Raw genomic sequence first — 11,818 nt, 5'->3', positions numbered from 1 at the left:
GATCTCCCATGGTCATTGATGAGCAGGATTAATATAGTAAAAAAGGTCCATCTTGCCAAAAGCAATCTACGGATTCAATGCAATCCCCATCACAATTCCAACTCATTCCTTCACAGAGATAGAAAAAGCTATTCTCAAATTTATCTGGAATAACATATATCCCAGTATAGCAAAAACTATTCTTAACAATAAAACAATGGCTGGGGAAATCACCATCCCTGATCTCAAAATATACCACAGGGCAATAGTGATAAAAATGTCATGTTTCTGGTATAGAGAGACAAGTAGACCAACAGAATAGAATTGAAGACCTAGAAATGAACCTACACTCATATGGTCACTTGATCTTTGTCCAAGGAGCAAAAACCATCCAGTGGATAAAAGACAGCATTTTCAACAATTGGTGCTTGTTCAACTGGCAGTCTGCATATAGAAGAATGCAAATTGATGTATTCTTATCTCCTTGTACAAAGCTCAAGTCCAAGTCACTCAAGGACCTCCACGTAAAACAAGATACATTGAATCTAATACAAGAGAGAGCAGTAAAGAACCTCAAATACATTGTCACAGGGGAAATGTTCCTGTACAGGACACCAATGACTCATGCTGTAGGAACAAAAACATTGTCAAATAGGATCCCATAAAATTGAAAAGCTTTGTAAGTCAAAGGATGCTGTCAAAAGGACAAAATTGCACACACATATAGGGAAAACTTCTGTACCAACCCTACGTCTGATAGCGGGCTAATATCCAAAATATACAAAGAATTCAAGAAGTTACTCTCCAGAGATCCTAATAACCCTATTAAAGAATGGGGTACAGAGCTAAACAGAAAATTCTCAACTGATGAATCTTGAATGGCTGAGATGTACTTAAGAAATGTTCAACATCTTTAGTCATCAGGGAAATGCAAATCAAATTGACCCTAAGTTTCCACTTCACAGCACTCAGATGGGACAAGAACAAAACTCAGCTGACAGGTGATTCTGGCAAGAATGTGAAGAAAGAAGAACATCCCTCCATTCCTGCTGGGACTGCAAGTTGGAAAAACCACTTTGGAGATCAATCTGGCAATTCTTGAGAAAGTTGGAAATGGTTCTACCTCAAGTACAGGTATACCACCATGGTACATATACCCAAAAGATTCTCCAATGTATTAAAAAGACACATGCACCACTATGTTCATAGCAGCCTTATTTATAATGACCAGACTCTGAAAACAACCCAGATGTCCCTCACAGAAGAATAGATACAGAAAATATTGTACAGTGTACAGGAGTACTACTCAGCCTTTAAAAACATTACTTCATGAAATTCAAAGGCCAATGTTTGGAAGTTGAAATATCATCATGAGTGTGGTATCCTAGTCACAAAAGGATACACATGGTATGTAGTTATTGATAAGTGGAAATTGGTCAAAAAATGCATGGAATGCCCACAATACAACTAACAGACCACGGGAAACCAGAGAAGAAGGAAGATCACACCAGAGTGTGAATGCTACAGTTCTACTCAGAAGGGGGAAGCAAAGAATGTTTGGAAGTAGGAGGAGAGAAGGATCTGGGAGGGAGAGAAGAGTAGGAGGTAAAGGGGGTTCTGGTTCAGATATGGGAGGAGATGGGGAAGAACTACAGAGGGAAAGTCATTTGAAAGGAGGTCTGTACCCATTGGGGAGGGGGAACTGTGTGTAGCCACTATAAAGTCTCAGATGCCAGGGACCCAAGAGATTCCCAGAACCCAACAGGGAGGACATTAGCCTAAATACCAAACAAAGGGGAAGTAGGAACTATACAGACCATATTTATTGGATAAACATGGCAACCTTTTAAGGTTGGGGCTACCCAACCACCTCAAAAGTATTAATCCAGAATTCCTTCTGTCAAAAGGAAATGCAGGGATAAAGAAAGGAGCAGAGCTTGAAGGAATGGCCATCCAGAGACTGCCCCAACTTGGGATCCATTCCATCTGGAGACACCAAACCCAGTCACTATTGCTGATGTCAAGAAATCTGATGCTGTCAGGAGCCTGGTTTCTTCCTTCCTTTCTTTCTTTCTTTGTTTCTTTCTTTGTTTCTTTCTTTCTTTCTTTCTTTCTTTCTCTCTTTCTCTCTCTCTGTCTCTTTCGAACTGTCTCTCTCTCTCCCTCCCTCCCTCCCTCCCTCCCTCCCTCCCTCCCTCCCTCCCTCCCTCCCTCCCCCCTTCTCCTTTTTTCCCCACAGGTGGAAGAACATTTTTGTTCCTTTTCCCTAATCACAGTGTAAAAATGATAGATAGCATTTGTATCAAGTTAGAATTATGTAGGATTTTGGGTAATCAGGAGATGACTCAGTACATCAGTATATAGCAATGGTTGTCAACCTTCCTAATGCTGCAGCAAATCTTTTATGTACTTCTTGGAATGCTACTTCATAACTGTAACTTTTGGTATTGGTGTCTCTTGAAATGCTATGCATGCAGCCAAACATGAGACTGAGCGAGGGGACCCAGATTGTGAAGTTAGGACAAGGACTGAGGGAACAGAAGGGGCTTGCAACCCGATAAGGAGAACAACAAAATCAACCAAACAGAGCCTCACAAAACTCACATGCACTAAACCACCAAGCACATAGTACATGAGGGGATATCCAGAGTTCCAGCTGGATAAGTAGTAGAGGAATGCCTTATCTTGCATCAATGGAAGGGAGTGTCCTTGGTCCTGTACAGGCATGATGATCCAGGGTTGGGCAATGCTAGGGCACTGAGGCAGGAGTGTTTGGACGAGGGGGTATAGGAGGACCCTCATACATAGAGGCAATGCTAGAAGTAGAGGGGATGGGGTTTTTGGAGGGGGAACTGAGAAGGAGGATAACATTTGGGGTGGAAATACATAAGAAAATCAATAAAGAAAAAGTAAAAATAAAGGTATAAAAATCACATATGGGGCAACCCTGAAGAAGGACAACCTACAAAAAACATCAGGGTCTACAGATTCAAGCCTCACCAACAGAACATAGAAAAGAGAATCACAGGCAAAGGAAATACCATAGATGATATTAATAGATGATATTAAAAAGTCACTCAAAGAATATACAGAGTAAAAAATTCCTAACTCAAAACATCTAGCAAATACAGGACACAATAAAAAGAACAAAACTAAGAATAATGGAAAAAGAAGTGGGTGAGGGATAACAGTTCAAAGACCCAGAAAACATCTTCAACAATATGATTTTTAAAAGTCCTTAACCTAAAGACAGAGATGGCCTTAAATTTACAAGAAACCTACAACACACCAAATCATTTGGACCAATACAGAAAATCATCCTATCACATATTAAACCAAAGTATAAATGTTCAGAATAAATAAAGAAAATATGACAAGCTCTAAGGAAAAAAAGTCAAGTAACATACAAAGAAAGATCTATGAGAATTACATTGACATGTCACCAGAAATGGTAATATCTAAAAGATCTTGGACAAATGTCTTTCAGACTCTAAGAGAACACAAAACCCAGCCTTGGCTACTATACCCAGAAAATCCTTTATGACCATAGTTGGAGAAACTAAGATATTCTGCGACAAAAACAAATTCAAACAAGATCTTTCCACTAATTCAGCACTACAGAGGATACTAGAAGCAAAATTCCAACAGATTGAGTGTAATTATACCCAAGAAAACACAAGAAATGAATAATCTCAAAGAGCCCCAAAGAAAGGAAAAAGCATGTTGTCTCCATTCCCTGCCCTATTATCTCTACGAGTTTACTAGTGTTGGTCAACCTACATGGTCTGTTGGAAAGGCATCACCCCAAGCCTCCACCACCATTAAGCAGGAGCAGAGAATGAAGAGGATGGAAAAGCTCAAAAGGGATCTCCAGAAGATCAAAAATGGGAGAGATGGACTCCAGGGAATCCTAGCCAATTACACTAACAAGGATTTGAACAACAGGTAGTCATTATGCCCAGTTCTTTGCTGACTGTCTTGGGCCCTCTCTGTTAATCTCAGATTCTCTCATATCACAGGAGGCTACAACACCAGGCTGTCCACACATCCAAATTCATTTTGCTGAATGGATTTTCAACACAGAACTTCAAGTTCAAATAGTTCTAAAATGGGACTCAGGAAATTTGATTTCTCCAAAGGTAAATCAGAGTCTGTGGTTTGAATTACAATCTGGGCATAAGGGTTGTAGTGTGTGAGCCCTAATCCTGCATTGTAAGAATCCTATACAGGTATAAGTTTTGGGGAGATGCAAAGTACACTGTGTTTATGGCCAATCATGTTTGCAGTTGACCTGGAAGTAATTTGGGTTCAACTGGTCCTGTCAACAGCTGGAGGGGCCTGGTCCCACATACTGTCTCTCAGTATAACTGGATTGGCCATAGTTCATCACTGCTTTTATCAAATTTTATTCACTATACTATTAGATAATGTGTGTTCATTTGGCATTCTGATTGTGTTTGATTATGAGGGGGGTGTCAGTGTGTGTGTGTGTGTGTGTGTGTGTGTGTGTTCCACTTAAGAGCTGGAGTGTCTGTATAGTATGCTGGGGCCTGGGATTTTGCTTGACACAGTTTCCAGCCAAAAATAGTGAAGACAGAGGGAGCCTCACTTTGAGGAGCACAGCATATGAGCTATGAGCTCACCTTAGGTGCACACTGGAAATGTAGTATTCTGTAGATACTGATTAGGTCCTTTGGGAGTTTATGTAGCAACAGAAGCAAGGATTGTCAATTCATTGTCTACAAACAGATATGTCATCACAGGTTTTAGGTGGATCCAGGACTACGGCACAGGTTCCTGGAAAGTTCTTGGAGAGTTATTCTATTTTTCATGCCCCTTCAGTGAGATAAAGTAGGTGAAATCCCTGCCTTTACTTCCCTGCCTCTACTGACCCCAGGCAAAGAGTAATAACTTTGATAAGCTCCAAGTGGAACTAGTAACATGGAGCAATGTCGTGGCATATATGTGTTGGGGTAGTCCAGGATTCAGCTTGAATTAACATGATCCTTGTATCCTTAGTTCATGGGATTATTTGTTCCTTGGGCCATGCCCTCCCACAGAATCAAAATTAGGACATTCATGCTCAAGATGCAACATGACCAGGTGATGACTTACCTGAAGAGAATGACCCAGGACATCAGTGAGGCCTTGTACAAGTACAAGGAGTTGACTAAAGAAAATCAATTCTACTGGTGAGTGACTAACAGGGTCGTGATTCAAACACTAGGCACAGGATATGTCTGTCCATCCTTGTCTTTGAACCAAAGTAGGGGCTCAGTTTATATACTGTTTGCCTCTAAACCAGAAGCCTGGCTCCTTCAAAGCAAGGCTCTAAGATTTTTACCTCTTAAAGTCATATAGGCCAAGTGTGAAGAGTCTGTGAGCAACTCAAATCATTGTCCTTTCCAACAAAGTATATTTGAATGTAGATACATAGATAAGGTTTCCATGGGACACCTAGAAAGACTGTATGTTGGTTGGGTCTCTTCTCTTCTTCATCCCATTGTGGCAGGGATGGTCCTTGGAGGAGTGGGAGGAAGATGGATGCTGACTTGTGTAATCATTTGTTTGTTTGTGACTCGGCATCAGGCACTGCCACCTCCAGAGTGAATATAACCCTCTCCAGCACAAAGTCAGGATGTTGTGGAAGGAGAATAGACAGTTGCTAGAGGAGCAGATAGCATTAGAAAATACTCCACCGAATCAAAGAGGCTGTGTAAAGAAGGCAGCCTGAAGACCAATGACCTATGTATCAAGCAGCAGCTGGTAGGATGCATAAATCATGAGGAGAAGGTTGCAGTCATGTCTAACCTTAAACATAGTCAAGCCTAAGCAACCATCCTGTACCTTATCCAGGCTCTCTCCTATGTCTCATCCAGTTGTTCATTTCTGGGATCATTTCCAAGACTTTATGTGCTGTTATCCTCCTTCAAGAAACTACATATTTGGGAAGTAAACAATCCTGCTCAACTAAAAGCTGCATTTCCTTATGATAGATAGGTTGAACACATAGTATACAAGTCATGCCAGTATGCTAAATGAGTCCCATGTGCTTGCCTCCATTGTAGTAGCACAGAATGTTGATTGATGACGTCATTTGCTTCTTAGGGGTCATGTGAGATCACAGGCAGGACAAAATTTGCAAGTATTAGATCCCAGTGGAATTGCCATATGAGTGGAAATCATTGCCTTGGGTGGGGGGCTTGTATGCTTTCTCTCCCCTTTCCCTGCATTGCAAGATGGTCTCATCACTCTGCCTACATCTTGGCTCACACTGAAAGAGCCTGAGCATGTACTTGTCAGTCTTTTTTCTGTCAGTGTTGCTAGAGTTCTTTCCTAGAGCTTATATTCTGGAGCTGACTGGATCAACAGGGATGTGAGAAAGGCTTCTCTCAGCCTGAGTGTTAGTGTGAGAGATGTGAGGCTTCAAGAATGGAATTTCACTAACACTCTCAACCTAGTCTAAGAAATGTGCCCCCTAAGAAATGTTAGTGCCCAAGGGATGGATAGCAGAGTCCAGTGTCTCACATTAAACATAAGCCTTCCATAGTCCCCATTCAACTGTTTCTCTACCATCCATTGTTATCTCCTCATAGTTTTCTACTCACTTATGATTTGTGGACAGAGAGAACGACAGGTATGTATATATATATATGAGAGAGAGAGAGAGAGAGAGAGAGAGAGAGAGAGAGAGAGAGAGAGAATGTGTTTGTGTGTGGCATAAGCATGTGTGTACCAATCTGTATATTGGTGGGTGTGTTGGAAGTCCAGTTATTTATGTAAGGTTTTGTTTAGTTTTATTTATTTTTGTTTGTTTGTTTTATTTATTTATTTATTTATTTATGTGTGTGTGTTTGTTTGTTTGTTGGGACAGCATCTTTTTGTTTGTTTGTTTTTTATTCATCCTTTCTGTAACATATTCCCTGGAAACCAGGTCTGTCACTGAACCTGAGACTTCCTGTTTTGTTTAAGCCTTCTGACCAGCATCTTTGAATCTTCTGTCACCTCCCAGGCAGAGATCTTTGTAGGGTTTGGTCTTAATTAATTGTTAGGAGATTCAATTGCTCATAGCTAGGAAGATCATGGTGTTATTTTCTATAATTTTATACAAACATTTTAGTGTTTTGGGTTTTTTTATTTGTTTGTTTTTGTAACTGCCAATTCATTAACAAGGAGGAAGACAATGCTGTCTGCTTCAAGTGCCAGACACACAACTTGACTCACTGTGCCTTCTCATGAGTTTTATCTCATCCTGATGGAAACTTCAGAAGGTGGTAGTAGGGAGGGGGTAGACCAGAGGTGGTCTTACCCATGAAACCTGGGCTATATGTTATACATAGTGGAGTGTTTCAACAATTAATGCCTTTCTTAACTAAGAGAAACCAAGTTGCCAACACTTAAAAGTGAATGAAAACAATGATAGTCCAGCCCACCTTTTGCAAATCTTACCATGTGACCTCAGATTTCCCTTCCCAGTCCTTCCCTCATTCATTACAACTTCCAGACCCTGCCTTTGGAGGCCCACCAATGTGAGAAAAAAACCCCAAAGCAGGCATGGTACCCTTGGAATACCAGTATGATATGGGGAACAAAAGGAGTGCTCAAAAACAGCTAGCTGAAGAAATGAGACAAAATGGGGCTCCAAGGATCTTGATGTTCCTATTGAAAGAACACTTAGCAACCTAAACAACAGCCTATCCTTCTAAGGTGGGAGTGTTGGTCTCTTGGAGATCATGGGGCAGGACTCCAGGCACCCCGGAGTCACAAAAGATGGTTCCCTGGCCTGGTGGGAAAGCATTGGTGTTGTTTGAGGAACCACAGAAGCCAACTTACCTGGATTATCGTGGCTCTCCATCCACTGAACCTCAGACTCCAGTGGCCCTGGGATCAAGCTTCTTCGTGAAGTTCCACTTCTGTCTCTGTCTTCTGCTTCAGGGCCTTCACAAAGCACTCTTTCTCTTGCCTGCCTTGTGGATGCTGGCAGGGATCACAGGAGATTCTCAGACCCCTGTGTCAGGAGGTGAGGACACCAGGCCAGATGTGACCTTCGTGGCCACTTCCATTCCAGCCACATGCTCTTGTCCCCCTCCCAGTTGGTCATTGCTAGCTTTCCTTTCTAGGCAGAGGAGTTCCTGGACCCCTGACAGCAACCCCTTCCAGCTCTATGGTATGGAGAGGTGACTCAGGATGTCACTTCCGGAATTATCTAGGAACCAGGTCCTCCGATCTTCTCTATGGCAGCTTTCTCAGAGTAGAGCTTCTCGGGCCCAATATACTCCTAGGACAGAAGGACAGTCTCCAGTTTTGTTTTCTAATTAAACTCTTTAGTAATAAAAAGTTAAACATGTAAGCATTTTAAAAATAAAACTTAGACTCCTTTGCCTTCATTGCACTAAGATAAACCCCTGGAATCTAATGAGTGTCTTACTGGCTTCACCAAGTGGATTCATGGAATCCTACACTGCATTCCTTTGCTGATGTTGTTTTGCTGAGTTTATCATAGACATGACTTTGCTTCTGTACAGATTCCCTCTCATTGTTTTGCAGAATGCTGCATTTAAGAAAAATCAAGGCATGTTAAGTCACTAACCTCTTTTTGGCTGGCATTATTAACTTGTGTGTGTGTGTGTGTGTGTGTGTGTGTGTGTGTGCGCGGGCGCGTGCATGCACACAACTGTGTTTTTAAATTGGGTATTTTCTTTACTCACATTTTCCCGTTTCCAGGTTTCCCCTCATAAAAAAAAAAAAAAAAAAAAAACCTCCCCCAATTCCCTTTCCACTTCCCTTTTTACCATCCTACCCATTCCTGTTCCTGGCCCTGGTATTATATAGCATGAACTGTAATGTGTTGAATTGCAGCTACTGGATAATATCTATGACTAACTGTTTTTATTGGTGCTAGAGAGTCTTATGAGAAGTAGCTAAGCTAGGTTTAAAGAGCAGAATATATTTCAGCTTGGAGCTTGCTGGAGGATATTCTTCTGAATTCTCTTTTTTAGAACCTTGAATCTTGTGTGGACCCACTTGTGTGTTCAGAGGACCGATTTGTCTGTTTTATATCATACTTGTAGAAGCAGCAAATATCTGTTTGGAAAAAGTTCCTGACAAGGAAATCAGCACAGGCCCAGGCAGCACAAGTTGGGTTAATTTAAGAATCGATTACACAGCTCAGGTACTAATACTTCCTCAGTTGTCAGGAAATGTGCTGTAATATAGCAGTGTTTTCATTGGTGTGTGTGTGTGTGTGTGTGTGTGTGTGTGTGTGTGTGTGTGTGTGTGTGTGTCTGTGTGTGTGTGTGTGTTTGTGTGTGTGTCTGTGTGTGTGTGTGTATATATATCTTTGTATGTGTTTTTGCCCAGGTGTTTGTGAGCATGTTTATGTGTCATATTTATGTAATGGTAGCTGCTTGTTGTAGGTGCAAGTATATAGTACTGTTCATTCATGTATTCTTTTCTTTTATTTGTGTGTGTATGTATATGTGAAGGCACGTATTCATGTGTCTCTGTACACATATGTATGTATTTGATTGTATATATTCACATAGTCACTCTGTGAGCAAACACCTTAAATGATATAATAGAGGACAACTTAAAAGAGAAAAGTACTCTGTCAGTTCATTTTGCATTGGGGAAACAGCTGGTCATCATGCCTCTCCACCTAGCTCACTAGAACAAATGGAGACAAACATGGTGTAAAGTCAGATTTTGAAGGGTTTGTAGAGGGAAAAGTGCTTATCTGTATGAAATCATTTCTAAGAAAAGAAAGGAAGGTGAAACCTGGAATTAGCAATGAGCCTGCTGTGTTAAACCCATTTGGCTGAAAGTGAAAAAGGCTGGCTAAGCCTTTGTGTTCCCTCTCTGCACATCATGAATAGTGACTGCACAGTGGAGGACCAGGGGGCTTCTTGTATCTTCTTGGCATCCTAGTTTATTTTCATCCTTGCCTGCTACCATTTTCTTTCCAACTTTGTCTATGCTTCACTCAGTCTCCCTTCCTTGGAGTTTGTTCAGGGTGTTATGATTTGAAAGATTGAGTTGTTTGGAGTTGAGACTGTCCCAAGCCAAAGGACCATAAGTATGGTGAAGTGTAAGAACAGGGCTGCCTCAGACAGCCCCTTAGGCTCATGATGGTCAGAAGAGCAAACACTCTGTTCTGTCTGTAGCCCTCTGTAATTCCTGTTATTAAAAACAGCTTTAAAGTTTCACCAGCTCAGGACAGGTATTCTTGCTTCCTAGAGTTCCAGACACAGAATTCCCATCACCATGTCTGCCCATATGATGCCATGCTTTTGCCAAGACAAAAATGTACTAAATTTTTAAAAATATAAGCCCAGTTTCAACCTCCCACATCCAATGCTACATTTTCCTACCATCTAAGTAGTGTAGCTGCATTTCCATCCAGGTCAATACCAGACAGTAGGCTTATGGCAAATATAGTCTAACATCTCTGCATTTGGTCTGCCCAGTGGCTTTTCCACACCTTTACTGCAGGGCAAAAAAGCAAAACCAAACTAAGAGAAGGAGGTAGTATGGAGGTGGGATAACTGACTGAAGACTTTTGAAAGGCTACATGGAAACCAACAATTGTAGAACCATTATAATACACAAATCCATATAAAGGACTTTAAATAGAATTAATCTCTTATGCTGACAATGCCTCCCCTAAATCCCATAAACTATCAAATGAAAAACCCAGGGGCAGTTTTAGGTTATTTTGTTTTGGGTTGTTCATCATGGAAGTCTAATACCCACTCAGGAAACATTAAAGGCCATTGGGATTGCTCTTGGATACTTTCCAGAAGTCAATAGGAAGATCACATTGCTGAAGATGGTAATTGGCACATCCATCAGGTCAGACGTCTGTCACATTAGTGTGTCTGTGTGTGTGTGTGTGTGTGTGTGTGTGTGTGTGTGTGTGTGTTGTGTGTGGAGAACATACCAATTTCTCTTTAGCAGTTGCTTGGAGATATTTGGCCAATTGCTGCCCACCACAGTACTTCTACAGAAGAGGTAATCCATTGGTAGCTGAGTTTGCAACTCATTGCCTACGGTCTCCCTCTCAACATCTGTCCCAAGATCTGTCACCTGCTCTTCTGATTTCAGCTTTTCTAAGTGGGCATTACTAGAGAGGGAGTCCAGGGTCTCAGGCACAGTAAACATTAAGCATTACATTATACTACACTTCACTACTCTACACTAGCCAACCCCAGTCTTCCTGTGGAGAACTGTGCTGAACACAAGCAAGTACTCAAGTGAGCTAGTGAGCATATATGTGTTCATTTCTCTCTGTTTTGGACGGTCAGTGTGATGAGACCTGTAATGTGAACCACCAGCTGTTATGACTTCCTGCAATGATAGACAGTCCCATGAAACTGTAAGCTAAATGAACTGTTTATTCCCTAAGACACTTTTTGTCTTGGATATTTCATCACAGCAAGAGAAATGAAACTACCACCTCTAATGAGCCTTTTCATTTGTCCACCCTGTCACATCTTTTCATTTGGAGACTTTGAACTATTTACTTAAGTTCTCCATAAAATATTGAGTAAGTTTCTGGGGAGTGAACTTTCCCTTCTACAGCGTTAAGTACTAGAGTATATTTCTAGAGTATATTGTAGTTTGAAATCTCTTACCTAACAGTATCCATCTCCTTCCTTCTAAACAAATCTCTGCAACAACCATCTCATCAACTCTGAAATCACACCACACATCATACATCCTTGCTCTACTCCCCACACAACCTATGCACTAACCACACCATAACCATAGCTTATGTCTTTTGGCCAAATTAGATCCCAGGAGGATATACAGTGGGGTGATACATGGAGGAGAGAAAAAT

This window comes from Mus musculus, chromosome 14, assembly GCF_000001635.26.
Source record: "Mus musculus strain C57BL/6J chromosome 14, GRCm38.p6 C57BL/6J".
In the NCBI taxonomy this organism is placed as follows: domain Eukaryota; kingdom Metazoa; phylum Chordata; class Mammalia; order Rodentia; family Muridae; genus Mus; species Mus musculus.
Note: the sequence above shows the minus strand (reverse complement) of the source record.